Source organism: Triticum aestivum, chromosome 2D (assembly GCF_018294505.1).
Source record: "Triticum aestivum cultivar Chinese Spring chromosome 2D, IWGSC CS RefSeq v2.1, whole genome shotgun sequence".
Lineage (NCBI taxonomy): Eukaryota > Viridiplantae > Streptophyta > Magnoliopsida > Poales > Poaceae > Triticum > Triticum aestivum.
In genome coordinates this window covers 17,920,362-17,945,188 of record NC_057799.1, presented here as the reverse complement: position 1 = coordinate 17,945,188, position 24,827 = coordinate 17,920,362, and the positions used below count along the sequence as shown (strand labels likewise).

The following is a 24,827-nucleotide window of genomic DNA, read 5'->3' as shown; positions in this document are numbered from 1 at the left end:
AGAAAAAAATCTCCAAAAAGATTCGTGGCATTTGGACTTCGTTTGGTATTGATATTCTGCAAAGTAAAAGACAAGCAGGAAACAACAACTGGCACTGGGCACTATGTCAATAGGTTAGTCCCAAAAAATGATATAACGTTGCTAGTAAATGAGTATAAAACATCCAAGGATGATACTTTAATAGCATGGAACAATAAAAAGTTATAGATACATTGGAGACGTATCAGTAGATTACTGGACAGTGGTCAAGAACATCCCGAAGTACCTAAAAAGTACTAAGGACATGTTTCTCGTTTATGCTAGCTTCGACACAGATCCGGATTGGTTCACAACCCAATGGAATATAGTTAGAGCTAGATAAAGGAATGCCATGTCTCTTGGAAATCATTCTCAGACTTGTGAGAAGGGCATAAATTGTAGTCATGATAATCTACCGCGCCCAGTTAAGCCGGTAGATATAAAAGAATTGGAGCCATTGTAAGGATGAATAGGTGAGGTGATACCTGTCAGAATGCGGATACAGAGAAGCAAACCACCCAGAGCACATGAAATTCAATGGGAACATCATATAAAAAAGGATACCTGAGTTGGAAATGGTTTCCTTAAGTCATAATATTCATACTTATTCAGTGAGCAACCAAATCTTGAGGACAAGATTTTTTTAAGGGGGGAAGGTTTGTCACACCCTGATTTTTGGCCCTTTCTTTTTCTTTTGAATTTCTTTGAGATTTTATTTGAAATTGCTTTTCTGTGGCTCTGTGGTCTTGAAACCTGAGGAGAACACCTTTGGTTCCTCTCCCAAGTGGCTTGTCATGCTCAAATCCATCCCAAGACCATGTCATTTTCATCTTAGCCCAATCCCAAATTCTTTTTCTTGGGAATAATCCTTTTTCTATTAAAGGAATAATATTTTTCCCTAACTTGTGAAGCAACCTATATTTTTGTCTTTCTTAAAATTCCCACAAAATTCTCAAAATTTCATTGGACCATATGAACCTTGGATATGTAAAAATATCCATACTTCCATGCTCATGGTGAGCACCCCATCCAATCTTTGCTTCATATTTTCAGGTTGTGAAGCAACTATATTTTCTATTGCTCCATAAATTCTGAAAGTTTACCAGGACCTTCTTCTATCCATATAACTCATGTCCACAAAATTTGGGCACATTTCATTTATCCAATATTTCTCTAGAATTTTCTCAATATTCTGTCCAGAGAAGACCACTGTGAAGGAAGTGCCATTTTGGCATGTCCAAATGGCATGAAGTTTATATAGTTTCTTCTTATGCCTAAATGACCCCCCCCCCCGCCACCAAGTTTTAGCCCAATCCAACCCTCCTAGTGAGTGCCACTTCATGATCTTGATTCTGGACCAGCTTGTGCAGTTGTTAAGCAATTATATTAAATCACGGTCCAAATCACCTCAAAATTAGTAGGACAGTAGTCCTTCCTACACTAAACCTCCCAGACATCAAGTCGTCCTATTAACCCTTCTATGTTCATCACAGTAATGCAACCAATTTTGCTACAACAAACTTTTAGTGAGGCCTCCCATCAAAACAGAGCTCCTTTCTTTGATCTATCAACTCTAGACTGTCATATGGAGTAAGGACAACACCCCAGACAACGTTTGCAATCTTCTCTGATCCTATCCCTGCCAGTCTACGCGGTGACGATACGTTTGCACGCCTGTGCACGCGCTCTGCGCGCTGTGGCGCGCTCTGTGCAATGGGACGCGTCGGTCCTTGATAACCCACAAGTATAGGGGATCAATTGTAGCCTCTTTCGATAAGTAAGAGTGTAGAACCCAACGAGGAGCTAAAGGTAGAACAAATATTCCCTCAAGTTATATCGACCACCGATACAACTCTACGCACGCTCGACGTTCGCTTTACCTAGAACGAGTCTGAAACTAGAAGTACTTTGTAGGTGCTGTTGGATAGGTTGCAAGATAATAAAGAGCACGTAAATAAAAGCTAGGGGCTGTATAGGTAAAGACACAACTAAATTAGTTTTAGTAGAGAGATTTTTGTTACGAGGAAGTTATTTGTCCCTAGGCAATCGATAACTAGACCGGTAATCATTATTGAAATTTTATTTGAGGGAGAGGCATAAGCTAACATACTTTCTCTACTTGGATCATATGCACTTATGATTGGAACTCTAGCAAGCATCCACAACTACTAAAGATCATTAAGGTAAAACCCAACCATAGCATTAAAGTATCAAGTCCTCTTTATCCCATACGCAAACAACCTACTTACTCGGGTCTGTGCTTCTGTCACTCACGCCACCCACCATAAGCAAATCATGAACATATTGCAAACCCTACAGCGGGGATCCCTCACGCTTGCGCGACACAAAGAGCACCATAGGACAGCACCAATAATAAAACATGCAACTCAAACCAATCTTGATCATCAAATAACCCATAGGACAAAACGGATCTGCTCAAACATCATAGGATAGCCATACATCATTGGGAAATAATAAATAGCGTTGAGCACCATGTTTAAGTCGAGATTACAACGGGTAATAGAGAGGTTACACCACTGCATAGAGGGGGGAAGAGTTGGTGATGATGGCGGTGAAGTTGTTGGTGAAGATTGCGGTGATGATGATGGCCACGGCAGCGTTCCGGCGCCACCAGAAGAGAAGGGGAGAGGGGGCCCCTTCGTCTTCTTCTTCCTTGACCTCCTCCCTAGATGGGAGAAGGGTTTCCCCTCTGGTCCTTGGCCTCCATGGCGTGGGAGGGGCGAGAGCCCCTCCAAGATTGGATCTGTCTCTCTGTCTCTCCCTGTTTCTGCGATCTCGTCTGCTGCCCTTTCACCGTTTCGTATATATATGGAGATCCGTAACTCCGATTGGATTGAAACCTTTGCCCAGATCTTTTTCCAAAAATTAGCTTTCTTGCGGCCAAAGTAGAGCATCAACCGCCTTACGAGGGGCCCACGAGGGTGGGGGCGCGCCCACCTGGAGTGGGCGTGGGCCCCACCCTCGTGGCCACCTCGGGCACCGTCTCGCATTGATTTTACTTCCCAAAAATCACAAATATTCGAAAATAATTCTACGTCCGTTTTTATCCCGCTTGGACTCCGTTTGATATGGGGTTTCTGTGAAACATAAAACATGCAACAAACAGGAACTGGCACTGGGCACTGGATCAGTATGTTAGTCCCAAAAATAGTATAAAAAGTTGCCAAAAGTATATGAAAGTGGTAGAATATTGGCATGGAACAATCAAAAATTATAGATACGACGGAGCCGTATCATCATCCCCAAGCTTAATTCCTGCTCGTCCTCGAGTAGGTAAATGATAAAAAAATATAATTTTTGATGTGGAATGCTACCTAGCATAATCTTGATCATGTATCTAATCATGGCATGAATATTAAGACACGAGTGATTCAAAGCAATAGTCTATCATTTGACATAAAAACAATAATACTTCAAGCCTACTAATAAAGCAATCATGTCTTTTCAAAATAACAAGGCCAAAGAAAGTTATCCCTACAAAATCATATAATCTGGCTATGCTCCATCTTCACCACACAAAATATTCAAATCATGCACAACCCCGATGACAAGCCAAGCAATTGTTTCATACTTTTGATGTTCTCAAACCTTTTCAAGTTTCACGGAATACATGAGCGTGAGCCATGGACATAGCACTATAGGTGGAATAGAATATGATGGTGGAGGTTGTGTGGAGAAGACAAAAAGGAGAAAGTCTCACATCGACGCAGCTAATCAACGGGCTATGGAGATGCCCATCAATTGATGTCAATGTGAGGAGTAGGGATTGCCATGCAACGGATGCACTAAGAGCTATAAGTGTATGAAAGCTCAAACTGGAAACTAAGTGGGTGTGCATCCAACTTGCTTGCTCATGAAGACCTCGGGCATTTGTGGAAGCCCATCATCGGAATATACAAGCCAAGTTCTATAATGAAAATTCCCACTAGTATAGGAAAGTGATAACTCAAGAGACTCTCTATATGAGGAACATGGTGCTACTCTGAAGCACAAGTGTGGTAAAAGGATAGTAACATTGCCCCTTCTCTCTTTTTCTCTCACTTTCTTTCTTTTTTTATTATTTTTTTATTTTTTTGGTGGGCTTCTTTGGCCTCTTTCTTTATTTGGGCTTCTTTGGCCTCTTTTATTTTGATAACCTCACATGGTACAATGTTCTAATAATGATGATCATCACACTTTTATTTACTTACAACTCAACATTACAATTCGATACTACAACAAAGATATGACTCTATATGAATGCCTCCGGCGGTGTACCCGGATGTGCAATGATCTAGCGTAGCAATGACATCAAAAAACGGACAAACCATGGAAACATCATGCTAGCTATCTTACGATCATGCAAAGCAATATGACACTAAATGCTCAAGTCATGTATATGATGATGGAAGTTGCATGGCAATATATCTCTGAATGGCTATGGAAATGCCATGATAGGTAGGTATGGTGGCTGTTTTGAGGAAGATATCAGGAGGTTTATGTGTGATAGAGTGTATCGTATCATGGGGTTTGGATGCACCTGCGAAGTTTGCACCAACTCTCGAGGTGAGAAACGGCAATGCACGGTCCCGAAGAGGCTAGCAATGATGGAAGGGTGAGAGTGCGTATAATCGATGGACTCGACATTAGTCAAAAAGAACTCATATACTTATTGCAAAAATCTATTAGTCATCGAAACAAAGTACTACGCGCATGCTCCTAGGGGGATAGATTGGTGGGAAAAGACCATCGCTCGTCCCCGACCGCCACTCATAAGGAAGACAATCAATAAATAAATCATGCTCCGACTTCATCACATAACGGTTCACCATACGTGCATGCTAGGGGAATCACAAACCTCAACACAAGTATTTCTAAAATCCACAACTACCCACTAGCATGACTCTAATATCACCATCTTTATATCGCAAAACTATTGCAAGGAATCAAACATATCATATTCAGCGATCTACAAGTTTTATGTAGGATATTATGACTAACCATGTGAATGACCAGTTCCTGTCATCTCTCTAAATAGATATAAGTGAAGCAAGAGAGTTTAATTCTTTCTACAAAAGATATTCCCACGCTCTAACAAATATAAGTGAAGCAAAAGAGCATTCTACAAATGGCGGTTGTCTATGTGAAGAGAAACATGCAATCCAAACTTCAAATGATATAAGTGAAGCACATGAAGCATTCTATAAAGCCATACTCAAAAGATATAAGTGAAGTGCAAAGAGCATTCTATAAATCAACCAAGTACCATCTCATACCAGCATGGTGCAAAAAGAAAAGAAAAGTGAAAACTAAATGCAAAAGACGCTCCAAGATTGCACATATCGCATGAACGAAACGAATCCGAAAACATACCGATACTTGTTGAAGAAAGAGGGGGTGCCTTCTGGGGCATCCCCAAGCTTAGACGCTTGAGTCTCCTTGAATATTTACTTGGGGTGCCTTGGGCATCCCCAAGCTTGAGCTCTTGACTCTCTTCCTTCTTCTCACATCGAGACCTCCTCGATCATCGAACACTTCATCCAGAGAAAACTTCAAGAGGAAACTCGGTAAGATCCGTTAGTATAATAAAGCAAATCACTACTCTAAGTACTGTTGCAAACCAATTCATATTTTGTTTTTGCATTGTGTCTACTGTAATATAGTTTTTCATGGCTTAATCCACTGATATAAATTGATACTTTCATCAAAACAAGCAAACTATGCATCAAAAACAGAATCTGTCTAAAATAGAACAGTCTGTAATAATCTGAACATTAACTTGAAAATTTCTGCCAAAATTAGGAAAAATAAACAATTTGTATATAAAGACAGTGCAAAAAGAATCAGAACCATTTGACGTCCAGTAAAAAATGAAAAATCGCACACTATAGCCAAAGTTTCTGTCCTGCACCGTACAAACCAACAAGCATTGTAAACATCCAAAGGCAAACCTTGGCACATTATTTTTATAATACAATGGAATTGTACAAGGGGATAATTATTTTTGTTGAAAAGTTTCTGTAATCAAGATTCACAAAGTTTCCGTGAGCATGAACAAAGTTCAAGGCTAGCTCCCACTTCAACAATGCTCGTCTTTCTCACTTTCGCTTTTCTTTTTGAAAAAAAATTAGGTTCCCCTCTTTATTTTTTTTGTTTTTAAACTATATAAAAGCACTCAACAGAAATAAATGACTCTCTAAAACTTCCGGGTTGTCTCTCTGGCAGTGCTTTCTTTAAAGCCATTAAGCTAGGCATATAGTGCTCAAGTAGTGAATCCACTCGGATCCCAAGGTATATCAAAGCCAATTTTAATTAACAATGATTTGTAATTTAGTAGTGAGCACAAAGTAACATATATCATGTAATGACGAAGTCTAACTCTCTTCTTATGCATCGGCATGTCATAAAAGAACAATTCATGCAGACAAAGTAAAGGCCAATGCATAGTATAAAAAGTTTCTTGCAATTTTATCATGTTGGAAACATAGAGAGGTGGAGATATAGTTCCTCTCTCATAATAATTGCAAGTAGGAGCAGCAAGCACATGCATATTATATCTATCAAAATCATCATGTGTAACGGTATAAGGCAACCCATCAACATAATCCTTAATAAGCACAAACTTCTCCGATATAGTGTAGTCGGGAGAATTCAAAAAGATAATAGGACTGTCATGTGTGGGTGCAATAGCAAGAATTTCCTGTTTAACATAAGGAACTATAGCAAGTTCATCTCCATAAGCATAATTCATATTGGCATCTTGGCCACAAGCATAGCAAGCATCATCAAAAAGGGATATTTCAAAAGAATCAAAGGGATCATAACAGTCATCATAGCAATCATCCTTCGGTAAGCACGAAGGGGAATTAAACAATGTATGAGTTGAAGAGTTACTCTCATTAGAAGGTGGGTACGGGTGATCAATCCGCTCTTCCTCCTTTTGTTCTTCGCTCTCCTCCTCATCTTTTTCATCCAATGAGCTCACAGTTTCATCAATTTCTTCTTCCATAGATTCCTGCAAAATATTAGTCTCTTCTTGGACAGGGGAGACTTTCTCAATAAGTGCATTAATTCAGAATTGTATTCATAATTCTCATAACAATATTTAAGGATAGCTAAATTTTCAGGTCTATAAACAACATCATCAAAATCTTCAAACTCTTTAAACATAGATTCAATTTCATAAGCACCCATAAAAGCAACAAATTCTTCTATTTGTTCCACATCATAGTAATCATATATACCATTAGCATAAGAAGCTAAGGTTTTATTATCATTAAATTTGCATGAAAAGGGAAGGTGTGGAGCCTTCATCCTAGAGCAACAAGTATAATCATAACTCAAGCATACTTGCCGAGCATACCACTTCAATATATAAATTTGATCCCATAATAGTTTCCCTTTTTGTGTCAAGCGATAATCCCTGAAGTATTCACGTTGATCCAACGTTACTCCCATTACCAAATTGAATGGGGTTTTCTCTGGATTATCAAAGTAGTACATAATATCTGTCACATAACAAGCATCGAGGGTTTTAGGAGGTTCTCCATCTCCATGAGCAGCAAGTACACCTAATTGTTTTGGTATTTCGTGTTCCATATCCATAACTAAAGATAGAGAACAACTAAGAACAGCAAATAAAAATTACTTAGTGATAAAGCAAACAAGCACACACAAGAATATTCACCCCACGCTATTGCTCCCCGCCAACGGCGCCAGAAAAAGGTCTTGATAACCCACAAGTATAGGGAATCAATTGTAGCCTCTTTCGATAAGTAAGAGTGTTGAACCCAACGAGGAGCTAAAGCTAGAACAAATATTCCCTCAAGTTCTATCGACCACCGATACAACTCTACGCATGCTCGACGTTTTCTTTACCTAGAACGAGTATGAAATTAGAAGTACTTTGTAGGTGTTGTTGGATAGGTTGCAAGATAATAAAGAGCACGTAAATAAAATCTAGGGGCTGTTTAGGTAAAGACACAACTAAATTAGTTTTAGTAGAGAGCTTTTTGTTACGAGGAAGTTATTTGTCCCTAGGCAATCGATAACTAGACCGGTAATCATTATTGCAATTTTATTTGAGGGAGAGGCATAAGCTAACATACTTTCTCTACTTGGATCATATGCACTTATGATTGGAATTCAAGCAAGCATCCGCAACTACTAAAGATCATTAAGGTAAAACCCAACCATAGCATTAAAGTATCAAGTCCTCTTTATCCCATACGCAAACAACCTACTTACTCGGGTCTGTGCTTCTGTCACTCACGCCACCCACCATAAGCAAATCATGAACATATTGCAAACCCTACAGCGGGGATCCCTCACGCTTGCGCGACAGGGAGAGCACAATAGAACAGCACCAATAATAAAACATGCAACTCAAACCAATCTTGATCATCAAAGAACCCATAGGACAAAATGGATCTACTCAAACATCATAGGATAGCCATACATCATTGGGAAATAATATATAGCGTTGAGCACCATGTTTAAGTAGAGATTACAGCAGGTAAGAGAGAGGTTACACCGCTGCATAGAGGGGGGAGAGTTGGTGATGATGGCGGTGAAGTTGTTGGTGAAGATTGCGGTGATGATGATGGCCACAGCAGCGTTCCGGCGCCACCGGAAGAGAAGGGGAGAGGGGGCCCCTTTGTCTTCTTCTTCCTTGACCTCCTCCCTAGATGGGAGAAGGGTTTCCCCTCTGGTCCTTGGCCTCCATGGCGTGGGAGGGGCGAGAGCCCCTCCGAAATTGGATCTGTCTCTCTGTCTCTCTCTGTTTCTGCGTTCTCGTCTGCTGCCCTTTCACCGTTTCGTATATATATGGAGATCCGTAACTCCTATTGGATTGAAACCTTCGCCCAGATCTTTTTTCCAAAAATTAGCTTTCTTGCGGCCAAAGTAGAGCATCAACCGCCTTACGAGGGGCCCACGACGGCGGGGGCGCCCACCTGGAGTGGGCGTGGGCCCCACCCTCGTGGCCACCTCGGGCACCGTCTCGCGTTGATTTTACTTCTCAAAAATCACAAATATTCCAAAATAAATTCTCCGTCCGTTTTTATCCCGTTTGGACTCCGTTTGATATGGGATTTCTGCGAAACATAAAACATGCGACAAACAGGAACTGGCACTGGGCACTAGATCAATATGTTAGTCCCAAAAATAGTATAAAAAGTTGCTAAAAGTATATGAAAGTTGTAAAATATTGGCATGGAACAATCAAAAATTATAGATACGACGGAGACGTATCAGTACTCCGCTTCCCGGCGGTTCTCGCGTCCCTGAGTGCCGAGGTGACCTCTCCTTCCCTCCCGTCCATGTCTAGCCCCTGTTCACCACTGGTAGCATCCTCCCGGTGCTAGCCACCGCGCGTCCACGAGCGAACAGTGGTCGTTCGGCTCTGTTCACGCCTCGGCCCCTTCCTCCCCGTGCCCTTGGCAACTTGCTCTGCTCCCTGACCTCCACTGCTCTCTCCCGTCCTGTCCACGCCCACCCATGAGCCCTATCCCTGTCGGAGCATTGGCCGGACTCTCGCGGCGGACTCCGGCCATGGGTATCTCGCCTCGGCAATATAAGCCGCCCGAGCCCCTCCGAGCCATCCAGCAGCCTCAACTCCCTCCACTAGCTCTCCCCAACCTCTTCCCCAATCTCCAGGAGCTCTCCTGCCCTCCCCTTGCCTCCATGGCCGGCACATCCTTCCGCCTAAATTCGCACTCACCGGAGCTTTTCCCGTCATCTTTCCACCACCAGAGAACTCCCCAGGTCCCTACGGTGCTCCGCATTTCTTCAGTTCGTCCCCAGGGTGCATGTATGCCCCGAAGCCAGCCTTGCCCGCGGGCCTCCAAGCCGCCGCCAGCCCAGCCCTCCCCGGCATTCGTCCGGTGCCAGGATGGAAGCGGTGTTCCCTCCCGAGCTCACCGGTGGTCGGAGTGCCGCGGATGATGGCCGGAGTCAGCGGGACGAGCGCCGACGTCAGTGACCTCCCTCTGTTCTGCGAGCAGGCGACGAGAGAAGAAGAAGGAGGCGGGAGGAGAGAGAGATCCGATTGGACCAACCTGTCACCGACCGCGACCCCCTGTACAGCTGGATAAGTGGAAGCGCAGTTCCAGGAATACGTCTTCCCCACTAGGAAAGCGTATTCTGGCTCTGTTTTGGGTAAGATTACATTTTCTTCCTCGAGTTCCTCGCACTTCCTCCTGGTGTATTATTCATCCCCAGGCAATCCAGGACAGCCACTTGCATGATGGATTTGCAGTATCCATGGTTTCCACTTGAATATTTAATAATTGCTCGCTCAGTTGCTATTGTTATTACTGTTTCGGTTATTCTTGTGGATCCATGCTTATCATCATGCTATCTTCTTATGCACCTTTTTAGCATGTTACTACATGCTAGTATTATTCTCGTATGTCATGCTTATTAGTAGGACATGCTGGTAATAGTGATGTTCTCCGATGGATTATTATCGCAGTTATGTAAAGTACTTGTGATATACATGATCATCGCTATGCCATGTTCATCTGCATCTACTGTTTTATTATAGTTGATGCTAAGGTTGCATATGGTTATACCTCCTATCCATGTTCATGTTGATATCATGCTCTTATGCATTGTCATTTCATCATGTTACTTTATTATGGCTCATCTATTTACTTTTCAAGTTTAACCGGATATTAAATGAACTTGAACACTTGTTGGCTGAGTCATAGTGCCATCGAGATGAGCTGACCAGTGCAACCACATTTGCCTTTTTTGGAAGGACTTAATGCGGTCTATTGGCATGCCTCTCGTTGGTGCCTCCAACTAGGGAAGGTTATGTGCGCGTGCTAATACCCTGATCAGGTAGGTGGCCATAATCCTTGTGAGCCCGAGTTTGGTAATGTGCACATGTCCCCGTTTGGGACCGTTTTTATTTTGCAACGACGGTGGCCGTTGGGTGTCACGCAGTGACATCAGGGCCATCTAGGATTTAGCCCAAAGGGGAGTTTGTCGGAGTGGTCGGGAGAGTGTCATCCAATAGATTGGTTTTGTCGGAACGCCGTTGGTCCACCCGAATGCGAGCACGAGGCCATGGGTTCTGTGGTGTGGGTATAGTGTACTAACCTCTGCAGAGTGTATAATCTATCGATAACCGCACCCGCGGATATGGGCCCAGTTCGTAGTAGGTCACAATATGGGTCAACAGTAATAATAACCTGAATAATAAACAACTCCGGTTCGATGATGAAAGAAGTTGGTTGATCTTTATGTGATCATTAGAGGATCACAGCGGTATCGTGGATACCGAAGTTGGTTGATGTTTATAGTGTCATGTGATGATCCCGGGTAAAGATCAAGCTACTTGTGGTTAGGTGATCACTACGGTATTGTTAATACCAAGCTTGGTTGGTCCTGAGGTGATCGTGTGATGCCCAAGTTGGTATGTTGATACATATGTGGTGGTCTCGAGAAACCCTCGAGCAGGGTAAGTTGAACCATGATAATTTAAACATGCTGCATGCTAGTATCATCATGTTGGTATGTTCATGTCATGCTTATGTTGTTCTAATAATATCATGTCCATCATTGATCTTTAACCTGTAAATGCCATGTTGTTGTTTGTCTTGGTTGCTTTAGTTGATGTGAGCTTGCGAATACATTCAAAGTACTCACCTGGCGTGCCCAGTTTGCAGGTCATGCCGTGATTGATTGCTTGTCAAGGTTCCCGAGTTTGCGAGCTAGGATACGCGTTCCAGCCAGAGTCCCTGCGGAGTGGAGTCCATCGCTGCCGTCGTTGTTCCGCTGATACGAGTTGTTCTGCTTCTAGCATAGAGCAACCTGAGAAGGCGTAGTGTCGCCGTGCCGATGTAATTCGCTGTGATATCGGAACCATTGTATCCATATCATTTGTAATACGAGCTTATTTGTTCTATGCCAAGCAGTGACGTATTCCAGAAGACTTGATCTCTAGGCTGGAATACAAGATGTTCCGGTCTCTCTGAGCCGAGGTGCCACATTTGGCTATGTAGAAATGGTCTGGTTTTCAGTGACAAGCCTTCTTCTCCTATGCTGGTAATTTTTCGTTGTTCGCACTCGCTTCATATGTGGTCTACGCTACACCAAGCAGAATACCAACCGTTGATCAAGGTAGTGTGTACGCGGTTTGAGGAGATGGCTACGGAGATTTTTATCCAACATGTGTGGCGGAATAATCTCCGGTCCAGTCCACCAACCCTCTCCACATAGGCTTAGTGTTGGTCTATAGGACTCTACTGTTGCCCACATGTCGGTTTTTTCTTCCTTTTGTCTGACATTTTGGATATTGGCTGCATGCATCTTAATTATGCAGAGCCGGGTATTACTCATCATGATTTGTATTGACTTGATGCTATATTTTGAGATAATAAATGCACCCTTTATCGAAATTTTTCCCATATTACTTCTTTTCCAAAACAACGGAGCAGCTCTCACATTCAACACAAGAAGAGGAGAGTTGCCCCAAGCATCTCCAATAGAAGATGCAAATTTGGAGATGTAAAATAGGAGATGTAAAATAGATCTCTAAAATGTGCTTTTTACATCTCCAAAAAAGGGCCAACTCCAATAGATGATGCAAAACGGAGATGTAAAAGTGCAACTCCAATAGGTCATGTAAATGGAGATGTAAAACTTAGAAACTTCAAATACTACTTCATTTCAAACATAATTCAAGCATAGTAACTTCAACTAGTACTTCATTTCCAACATAATTAAACATAGTTCTAACTAAAACATAATTCTAATTTGAAGGACTACTACTAATTCAAACTACTATATCCATCAAACTACTACTCCAACGACTACTACTCGAAGATGAAACTACTCCTCGTCGGAGCTCTTGAACTGCTCCCAGAACTCATCCTTGCTAGGGTAGTCGCACCCCTCGTCCACCTCCATCGACTCACCCCAGTCTGACGAGTAAGAAACAATGGGGATCGCCGTCGAGGGGCCGGCCTCGTCCTCCTTCTTCTTCTGCTCGACATTGCGCTTCCAAAGGTACTCCTGCTCGGCCTGCACATACTTTGGATGCTCCCACATGAACCTTGCCATCACCGCCTCGTCGCTATTGCCAAGACTAACAACAATGGTGGGTCTCTTCTTCATCTTCTTCGTCTTTTTTGTCATGATCTCCTCCATACGAATGCCCCCTGGCACGAGCAACTCCGCATCCGCCCGCGTCTCGATCTCCAAGAAGTTAAGGTCCATCCTCGGCCTCCCGGCAAGCCACACCACCACTTCATAGGCACGCACGGCCTCGTGGAAGGTGGGGTAGGTGCCGAGCCAAAAGAGGCGGCCGACGTCGCTGAACACCAGTCTGAAGTTGCCGGAGGGCTTCGCCCTCACATCGAAGAACCCCGTCTTGCTCTTCGAGGTGTTCTTCGACGACATGGTGTCGATCCGTGGGGGGGGGGGGCAGTGATGGTTGGCGACGGCGGGGAGGCGACATGGTGGTGGTTGGCGATGGCGCTGCGGGGGAGGTTGATGCAACGACGGAGGCTGCGGCGGGGCGGCGACACGGCAGTGAGGGGGAGGTTGAGGCGACAACGGAGGCTGCGGCAACGGCGGATAAGGCTACAGAGCCGAATTGAGTGGCGGGCAGCGGCCGGATCGCGGGGCAGCGGCGGGTGGAAAATCGACCGATTCACGGCGTCGGTTGGAGGGCGGCGGTCGAAACGCGGCAGGATTGGCAGCGGGGGCATAGGAGATGGCAGATCTGTCGCGGGGCAGCGGCGGCACGCTGCGATGGGCGGCCGCCGAATCACGGGGCGGCGGCAAGGTGGCAGGAGGAAGAAGAATGAGGTGGGGGAAATGAACTGAACAGCGGTTGGTGGTTGGCGTTTGCATCTCCTGCAGCCGGAGATACAAATTTGTAACGCGATGTGTTGTATTTTACATTTCTGGGTGACGAAAATGTAATAAAATTTGCATCTACATCATCTGTTGGAGAGTGGTTTTGGGGCCTCGGTGATGCAAAAATTAGGTATTTCTGCATCTACATCTTCTATTGGATGCTCTAAATAAACCACATGAAAGCCAACCTTATTTTTCTTGTAATTTTAGGCCAGTCCTGTGAAATCTTGAGTGGCTGTGTAATTATTGATTATACTACGAATTGCTAGCCATCTTCGTACATAATACGTATACAATCCAAGGGTAATACCCTGATGCACTAGAGCGCAGGTGCAGCTGATAAGGAAAAAATAATTTATTACTTACAGAAAAAGCCAGAAAATTCCGTAACTATTTATTAAACAAAGTTGACCTACATTTTTATCCGTATAAAAAGTTTAGCACATGAATAAACTTCCATTCATCTCAGGCCAAAAAAACAAATTATACAAAACTAATAAACAGTAATTACTTGCATAGTCTTTATTTTGGTTTTCGTCATGCACAATACGCTGCCAGGTAACGGTACAATCAAAAAAGTCGCTCACATGAACCGCCTCCTCCTCCTCCACCAAAAAAGCTAGGGTTTGTGCCTCTTGCCGGCTCCGCCGCAGGTCTGGCTCGTCTCCGGTGGCCCTAGAGCCATGGAGGCGAGGTGGATCCTGGCAAGGGCCGGCGAGAGGGCTCCGTTTGTTAGTAGTTCCTTTCTGATTTGTTAGGGTTTGTGTCCTACTCAGGAAGACGAGACAGCGGCGGCTCCCTGAAGATGGAATAAAGGTCTTCCCACCTAGTCCCCGTTCCAGTGGTGCGTCTAGTATCATTGGTGGGCGTGTGGAGGTGTGTCTCCGGCGGATCTATCCTCGGTGGATTTGCTCGGATCTGGTTGTTTTTCGTCTATGTTCGTGTGTCTTCGGATTGGATCCTTTCGATCTACGTTATCCTTTATCGGCGGCAGTTGCTGTTCTGGTGCGCTGGTCCTATGCGGCCTTAGCACGACGACTTCCCAACTGTCTACTACAACAAGTTGTGCCCGACTCCGACGAGGGAGGGGCGATGACAGCGGCGCGCCTTCGGGTCGCTTCAGTGCTTGTAGTCGTCGCTAGGTGGTCTACGGACCTGGATGTAATTTTTATTATTTCTGGTGTTCGTTGTACTGCCATGATTGAAGATGGATAGATCGAAAAAAATTCGTAAAAAAAATACGCTGCCAGGTACTTCTTCAGAAAACATTTTATACAGCTATAACATCTTTTTTTAACACAGTATAGACGCAAACACTCATACATACACGCATACACTCATCCTTATGAACACGCACATGTACACCCTACCACTATGAGCACCTTCGAGAGACTGAGTCGGCATATCATCTTGATATTTACCCTCTAACCATCCAATCACAGGTTGGTTCGCTGCGTTACAACATCTGGTATGTATGTATTTTTAAGGGTTTTTTTTGTTCTTGATCTTTTCAAATTACTAAATTACTTTTGCATATCGGGCACCAGCACCCGAGTGCCACAAGTTCAGACTCTACAATCCCAGGTATTCATAATACACGTACAATCCGAATGTATACATAATACATCATGCATTTTTTAATGCAAGGAAATTACATACATGATATTATATCCTTTCTGGCACAATAGTTGCCAGTTATACTACTTTCATGTAGTATACTTCACCGAAACACCGCTTTTTTTTCGGTTCATTAAGAAACTACCTTTTTTCTTGTAGAGCAACGGTCTGTTTATTCATATATAAACCTTTCACTTAAGTACTTTGGGATCCGTCATTGGCACAGATAATTCTTCATTGAGCTATGACGAACTGTAAGCACACTTTTTAATCCTCAGTTTCAGGGGTATTTGTTTCTGTTGCGGGTATGGCAACCGTAGTCAGAACATGGCAGACCGGTAAGTACGTTCACCTCCATCTTCTTCACCATTTCGCCTGTCTGCTGCCCGTCATCTCCAGCCAATATCCTGGCCGGAGTTGCAGCAGCAGAGGATGTAATCACCAGTAGGACCAACACAAGGACCGCAGCCGCCTTCATGCTTCAGAAGTCGTGCGATAGATCTGCGTGGGAAAAAAATCTAAAATTTGAGGAAATGGGCTTATGGAAAGGATACAAGTTATAACATAGGGGAATTCGGAGGATGAATGGCTTGGAATATTCTTGGATCAAACCTGAAGTGCCTTGCTTAATTGTGTTTAATCTTGATCTAAGTTGGATGTTTTCTCAATGCGGTGGAGTTGTGATATTTATAGGGGGTTGGCAACTTGGCATACAGTACTATACTGCTCTTGTGCGTAGATCTTCAACACTAGCAAGATCAGATATGCAACTAGCATGATCAATCGACAATATGAAGTGGTTTATTTGCAAGAATTCTCTGGCTCGATCGATTGCAGAAATGACAGGAGATGGACGTGTGGAATATCTGTGTATCCTCACTTTGCGACCTATATATCCATAGCAATTTGTAGTTAGGGTACTGTTCCATTGCATTGTGACGGCAACGAGCAATATCTGGAGAACAAATACAGTTTTCTAGTTGCATCGCATGCATCTGGACATTAGAATATCTGTATCATGGATCAATCCAATGTGGTAATTATCTAGTTTTTATTTTCATAAATGATGCTTTTACTAACTTACGATGTAGCATGAAGTGGATACAATGCATGATGATGTTGCAATAAGCCACGGCTTGGTGCAGTCGGGCTCGTCGGGCGCGTCGGGTGCACGCGGGATGTGCGGGACACTCTGATGCGGTCGGGCTTGTCGGGCGAGTCAGGTGCGCGCGGGACGTGCGGGATGCAGCAGAAGCGTGGCGTGGTGATGTGAGTTAGCTAGCTAGACGGGCGTGCATGCATGTATTAGTTGCGGTGTAGTAGTAGGCTGTTAGCAGCGGTCGGCCGCGTCGTGCGCGAGGCCCGAGCGGATCGCCTGCATACAGCTTGGCATGTTCGTGCGTTCGTGCGTGGGAAGCCTAGGCGTTGCGTCGCTGCTGGGCTACAAAGCCAGCCGGGTTGTATGTGTGTGTTGCGAACCGGTGTGAGAGAGAGGCAACAACAATTGGTATACAGAGCTTCGGTTCAGGCGATGACCGGCGATCATGACGCTCGTCCCACACGGCGGCGGCGCGGGCGGATAGGCGACGATGGCGATGCCGATGCTGACCGCGGACAACTACACAGTCTAGGCCATTAACGCGCAGGCGATCCTCGAGGTCCACACCGTATGGGAGGCGGTGGCGCCGGGCGACGCTGTGGTGAATGCACGGAAGGACAAGACGGCGCGCGCGTTGCTTCTCGCGGCGTTGCCGGAGGATGTGCTGCTGCAGGTGTCGACGAAGCTCACCCCCAAAGAGGTATGGGACTCCCTGAAGGTGAGGTTCGTCGGCGCCAATCGGGTCCGTGCGGAGAGACTGGCGACGCTGCGCGACGAATTTGACCGCCTGAAGATGGCAGGAAGCTCGTGGCGATGGCGGCGAGGTACGACAACCTCGGGGAGATGCTGGGCGACGCGGCGCTCGTCAAGAAGTTGCTGGATACGGTGCCGGATCGGCTCTTCCCCGTCGTCGCCGGCATCGAGCAGTTCCACGACGTGACGACGATGGAGTTCGACGAAGCGCTCGGGCGGTTGTGCGCGTTCGGCGAGCGAGTTCGGCGTCGACGGCAGGACAGTGGCGAGCGGGCGGACGGACAGCTCCTATTCACGGCGGCGCACTGGCGAGCGCGGGAGCGCCAGCAAGGCGTAGCACGAGACGACGACGACGGGCGCAGCGTGGCGTCAGGGAGCGGCGGCAACAGTTGCAGGCGCTGCTACAAATGCAGGAAGCACGGGCACTTTCGGCGTGAGTTCCCGCAGCTGCGGAAAGGACCGGCGGCGGAGCAGGCTCTCTTGGCCGGCGCCAAACGTCAATGACGACGGACTCCTCTAGACCGTGGCTGGGGGGGGTGTTGGAATAAGCCACGGCTTGGTGCAATCGGGCTGGTCGGGCGCGTCGAGTGCGCGCGGGATGTGCGTCCCGCACTGGTACGGTCGGACTCATCGGGCGAGTCGGGTACGCGCGGGACGTGCGGGATGCAGCAGAAGCATGACGTGGTGGTGTGAGTTAGCTAGCTAGACGGGTGTGCATGCATGTATTAGTTTTTTTTTTTTAGAGAACACATGCATGTATTAGTTGGGGTGTAGTAGTTGGCTGTTAGCAGCGGCCGGCTGCGTCGTGCGCGAGGCCCGAGCGGATCGCTGCATGCAGCTGGGCACGTTCGTGCGTGCGTGCGTGGGAAGCGTAGGCGCTGCGTCGCTGCTGGCCTACAAAGCCAGCCAGGTTGTACGTGTGTGTTGCAAGCCGGTGTGAGGCAGTTTGCGCTGAATACAAAAGAGGCGTTTTGAGCGCTGGGGCGTTGGTCGTCGGAAAACTGTCCAGTTTGCCATAGTCTACCTCCAGTTCGGCGTGAGAGAAAGCGGCAACAACAGATAAGCGACACCCGACCTATGCATAGCTAAGATGCACACGACCAAACAACAAACGTGAATGTCGCGCCGTTCAGCTGGCATAAGCCGGTGACCGGTCACGTCCGCTCTAGAGCTTCATGAATGCGGCGGGGAGAGTCAAGTGGTGATTGGAGCGGAACAAGAGAAATTGCTATGTATGGACTGGGGGTGTCGGACGCATACACGACAGAGGGGGAGGATATCTGGTGCTACGGGAGCACCTAGGATTAGGTGCTTCAGGAGCTTTTCAACCGTTAGATCTGAGATCCGAAGGCCGAGGAGAGAGCTCAGGCTTTTATTCAAAAAACACCCTCAAAAATTTGGTATTGCATATCGGGTCCAGCGCATCTGTTGATGACCGTTGGATTTTAGATCCAATGACCGAGAAGCTCTTGGAGCACCTAAACTTAGGTGCTCCCGTAGCACCTGATATTTTCCCACGACAGAGGTCCGGACACACATATACATCCCCAGCTTTGTTTCCGGACTGCAGGAATTCGGATGTGCAGACCAGTTTACGGGCGCTTGATGCAAGATGTTCACCACTACAGGCGCGAACAACACTGATCGGTCAAAGTATATCATCACCGATGCACAAGGTTAGTGAAGACATCTTTATCAGTGACCGGCTCAAAACATGGAAAATGTTTAATTGCTATACTTAATAGCTAAATACATATTAATAAAAGTGATAGTATAAATAGTAGGAGTAGTATTAATGTGAAGACAAAAAACAAATACAATACATAGTAGGTACTACTCGTCTCAGATATCACCAAGCAATATCACGTACTAGTTTGTTTAAGCTATGTAGGAAATCATAAGCACAAAGTTACTAAGGTATATATTTTCAGATTTTTAACCATGGGTGATATGAATAGAACCTTTGTAGTCAATTATCCATGCCTTTCATCATCAGTGATGCAAAAAAAATCTTCGTACTCAGGCCATAAGGTTCGAAATCTAGTTTTAATGTGCACAAATAACATGCTATACATAGTAAACTAACATACAAATTTATAGCACAATAATATTCAATCATCCACAGGACACATAGCTAACTTCAAATTTTAACACTAATAGAAAGAAACAAAGCTCATCACCGTGGCCACGGCTGCGTCTGAAGAATGACGAAGCACATGCCAGACCCGCCGCCCAACACAGCGGGGTGGAATGCAATTGTCGGATCCGAAAGATGACGCGACAGAATGGCGGCGGCCTCCACGAATGTGGTGATTGTGCGACGGCGCCGAGCGATGGCCGATCTGTGTCCTTGCACCGCAAGATGCCTAACCATGGCACAAGACTATCTCCGGCCGACGAAGCCGGGACAAAGCAGAATTAAAAGAGGAAAGAATAGTGGTGGCCGGAAAGAGTGACGGGAAGTGAGGGTTTCCATTGTCGAGGGGCAACGAACGATTGATTATATTAGACCACAAACAATCGTAGTACTAACCGGCGGGACAAATAGAGGGTTTGATTTGAATAGACTACACAGACGTGTCAAATACAGTGGTTGGTCATTGATTACCTTTGGTCCCTTTTTATCATCGGGACAAGCTATCACTGCCCAGCTAGTATTTAGACCGGTTGATGATAACCATCTTGCTGAGCCCATAAATTAATATGACTGACGCCATAGTAGAGGCCCATCAGTGTTAAGACCCATCACTGGCGTGTGGGACTCAGTGGCTAGTCATCAATGAAGGGTCTGTGCTGTTTCGATCTATACTCGTAGTTCCAGGGCACAAAGTGTCCGAACATGGTCCGGGCATTTACGAGCAGTTTGATTTATAGCGTTGGAGATGCGCTAAGGACTAATTTCCTAATATCCAATCATTCCTTGTATAATCATAATTATAAAACTTCAATTTAATCGATATAAAACTATAATTTATTCACCATACTTATGCTATGCTTTATGGAGAGATGCCGCTAGTGCTGTTATGGATGCCGGCCCATTCATCGTTATTGCTTTCAACATTGATCAAAAAATTTATTTATTGCTTACAATTGTATTTCTTTATTTTAGTTGCAATCATCAATTTCATCCACACCATACATATCCTTGTAACTAGCAAGGCTGGTGAGATTGACAACCTCGCTAGTTTCATTGGCGACCAAGAAGAAGTTATGTGATTGTGTGTAGAAACTGATCATTGGGTGTTGTCCAAGAACTCCTTATGGTTTGATAAATTTTAGGTCATCCAATTGAGGGAAATCTATGTTGGCCTACAATCCTCTATGCTTGGAGGCCCAACAAATTCCAAAGTAAGGAAACAAGAAGCAAATATTCACACACTAACTTGGAACAACTACAGGCGAGTGCGCCTGCAGACAAACACACATAAATAGAGGTTGTCACGCAAAACACATGGGAAGAACACCCGAAATAACATGGGAAGTGTGCACATACAGTCATGCAGGAGTATATAATACCTCTAAATACACTAACATGGGGAAGTACACACAACAAGAATACCGAGAACCGCAAAGGTGGCACGAAGAGACCCCATTGACAAAAACAATGAAGGGATGGGTACTTGGCTAGTGTTCGGTTGAGGTACAGTTTTTTTACACTTCTGTCCATCTGATGCCATCTTCCCAATGGATGCAGAGATGTGATGACACTAACAAGTCATGGGTTCTTCATGGATGGTTTTGTGGTAAAGACAGACCGGATCTTGTGTTTGGTTAATCCAGACATAAATTTGGCTTCCATAGGTGTTGGCATTTAAGACATTAGAGGAGTTTCCTTTTAGAATGGGCATAAGGAAGAAGACAAAAATGACGAAGGCTTTGGGGCTCAAACAATGCATGTTGTTCTTGGGCCCTTGGGCCCTTTATAATATTGAAGGTCAAGCCAGTGGTTTTAAAAGGCGGCGCTTTGAGTTTGTCCCATTACTTCACGTTGTTACATCCATTACTTCATAGATAACTATGGTGAGAGTAAAAATACCGGGACATGAATAACGTGGCGCTAGTGCGCTTGTGTGTGATGCATGGCCAAAATTTTATCTAGGTGTGGTCGTTATGCCCCTTAACTTGTCCAGGTTGGGATTGCTTCATCACAACGTGAAATTGGCGCATCAACATAGCGAATATTATGGAAATTATGTGGCACATGCACAACAACACATAAAATGACAGATGGAACATGATGGTTCAAATACCTTACTCGGGAATAACCTTAGAGAATGAAATTACCTATTGAGGTCATTGGCCTTTTTTGCTTGCTTGCTTGCAGTAGATATTAAGACTAGAACTCGAGTAGAGACCGATATTCTTGGCGAGTAACCTCATAAATTCTAGGAACCGAATTCTCCAATGACATAGTCTGGGTATGAGTACGACTATGTTGGATAAATTCCCGACTTATTTGAACTCATCATCACGTACTATGGGGGCCTTGTCGACATGTATGCTACTCCTTCCATTAATAAATACTTGTCGTGGTTTTAGTTGAAATTTCAACTAAACCATCACAACTATTTTGTAACGGAGGAAATAGTATTTTTATAGATACATAATGTCTATGAGGCATGAATACCAATGGACAATATATGCATACACAAGACCAAGTGTTCTATAATCTTTTATCCCATAGCTAGCATACATTTTCAGCAAACCAGATCCGGAAACATGTTTATCTTGGCTAAAGATATCTCCCTTTTCCTTAGCTAGCGAAGAGCTGGAGTGCAGAGTGAAGCCTGACTTGGATACCATATAAGGACCCAGATGCCTGAGCAAGAAGATAGATCATATTTTAGGTTGAGATCAGACATTGGTTTTGAAGCTACCTACATTGCCAAACAACCAAGAACCATAGATCACTTTAGCCTTTAGCCTAGCCACCGTACTCTTGTACTTCCTTAAATACATATTAATTGTCGCTGATTTAGTACACTTTCTAGTGAATCAACGATAATTTTGGAAGGGGAAACGATGGGTTCCCAAGAAGATAGTGCCCCTCTATTAGAAACTGTTGCTGCTCTCCACTTATGGCTGGAATAAATTTGCTCGCTAGAATTTTGGAACACCTGATCCAATGAGGAAAGTAACCCAAGATGTCATGGCATGTTAGTAGCAGGAAGACACACATATTGTTTGCAGAAAGGATCATATCTATTATAAATGTTCATTAAAAGTACAAAGCATCTTAAACATAATAAAAAATATATAGAGATTCTGAGATCACTGAATGATCACTACTGCCGCCAAAATGAGCCGCCGATGCGCCGCTGTCGTCGCTCCCCTACTGGAGCTGGCTTGACCTTATCGATGATTGCCGAGAAGTCTTTGTGCACATGCCCCTAAGGACCAGCATCCTAGAGCCACAGTTGTCGTCATTGAACCCTTGCATAGATCAACGCACCTAACACGCAATCTCGCAACATGACGAGAAACCCTAACCTCATTGTCCCTAGGAGACAACAGGAATCTACGCCGGAGCTCCATGGACGACGTCCAAACGAACGAATTCGTGGAGGATCAAAGCCCGAAAGACTAAATCAAAGAAGAAACTCGGCCATTCTCCAGAGTGCCGCACCTGCGATAATTTTTTTTGAACAATCAACGGGGGAGAGGGTCCCCACCTGAATATATTACTCAAAGAACGCCCAAGGGCGAGTTACATCATAGATTATAGCGAGAGGGGAGGTACATGCGCCAAGACATGGCAGCCTCCCTACTTACGGGGTCCTTAAACCTAAAGGCCCAAAGAGTAAAGTCTGAAATAATGTTCCTAAGGTTATCCAGGGGGAGTGTAGCTCGTTGCGGAAGACACGAGCATTCCTAGAGTCCTGGAGCTTCCATAGGATGTTGAGGCCAGCCGGAACGGAGGCACCAGGATTCTCCTCCTCGCCACCGGTAACTGAAGTGGCAGTCATAGGGGAGGCGAATCCACATGCTCAACCGCGAAGTTTGAAGAGGAATGTTTGCCCTAACCACCTACGGCTGGCGGAGGAAACGAGCCTCGAGCCTTTTACCTTCTGTTGTTGGGAACACACACATGACCTCGATGCATGACTGAGTTGAGGTAGCTCCATGTGTTAAGATAAATAGAATAGTGAGGATCACTCCCTTAGGTATACTAGATAAAAGAGAGTTGCCCCATAAATTAGCGACCAGAACCAACATGTAGCACTTTCGTTTGTAGTAATTTTTAGGCTGGTCCTGTGTAATATTGACTTGTCCCACAATTCTACTATGAATTGCTAGTTATCTTTGTACACAATACATATACAGTCCAAAGGCATCCATAATACATATATGCTCCGAAGGTATACATAATACATCACGCATTTATGGACTTGAGTATGATATAGACCTGCTAGTAACATATCCACGTTTTTGGAACTATATAACTCCCAATTATGCTACTAGTATTCATTTATCTTGAAAATACACGACCTTTTTACTGTAGAGCATCAGTCTTATTATTCGTATATAAACCTTTCACTGCAGTACTTCTGGTCCGTCATTGGCTCAAGTAATTCTCCATTCAACCATGACGATTCTAAGCATGATCTTACGGACCTTGTTTGCAAGCGGGGAACTTCTGCATTGAGCAGCGATGATCACCATAGCCATCAGATTGCTTCCCGTTAAGTACGTTCACCTCCGTCTGCGTCACCATTTCGCCCATCTGCTGCCCATCATCTCCCGCCATCTTCCTCGCCGGAGCTGCAGCAGCAGAGGACGTAATCACCAGTAGGACGAACATAAGGACTCTAGCTGCCTTCATGCTTCACAAGTTGCGGTATAGATCTGCGTGGGAAAGAAACTAAAAATTTGAGTAAATGAGCTTATGGTAAAGCTACAAATTATAACAAAGGGGATTCGAAGGGTGAATGACTAGGGATATTTTTGAATCGAACCTGAAGTGGCTTTGTTAGTTGTGTTTTTTGTCGATCTAAGTTGGATATTCTTCAATGGGATGGATTTGTGGTATTTATAGGGAGTTGATATACACAGTAGTATTCTGCTTTTATCTGTAGATCGTCGCCACTAACAAGATCAGATATGCAACTTGCATGAACGATCGACAATCTAAAGTGGTTTGCAGGAATTTTCTGGCTCGATCGATTGCAGAAAGGACAGGTGATGCACCGATGGAATTTCTGTACAGATGCATTTGCAACGGCAATGGGCATTATTAGCAGAACGCCTAACCCACGAGACTTTAAACTCCATAAATTGTTGTTAGGGGCATTGTCCCGTTGCATTGTGACGGCAATGGGCAATAACTGGAGAACTAATACGTTTTTCTAGTTCCATGCAACTGGACATCAGCATATCTGCACCATCAAATAGTCTGGTGTGGAAATTATCTAGTGAATGCACCAAATGTGGCTTCACAAGTTTGATCTATTTGATCTATTGATTGGAT

The 24,827-nt window shown here is 44.7% G+C and overlaps 1 long non-coding RNA gene across 1 annotated transcript; it reads right to left on the bottom strand.

Annotated features, from left to right (window-relative positions):
* Window positions 1–15,503: 15,503 nt before the first annotated feature.
* LOC123048344 (uncharacterized) lies at window positions 15,504–16,172 on the bottom strand. Its single transcript, XR_006423274.1, has 2 exons — window positions 16,120–16,172; window positions 15,504–16,008 (listed from the first exon to the last, which is right to left on the bottom strand). It is a non-coding gene; the product is annotated as an uncharacterized lncRNA (long non-coding RNA).
* Window positions 16,173–24,827: the final 8,655 nt, after the last annotated feature.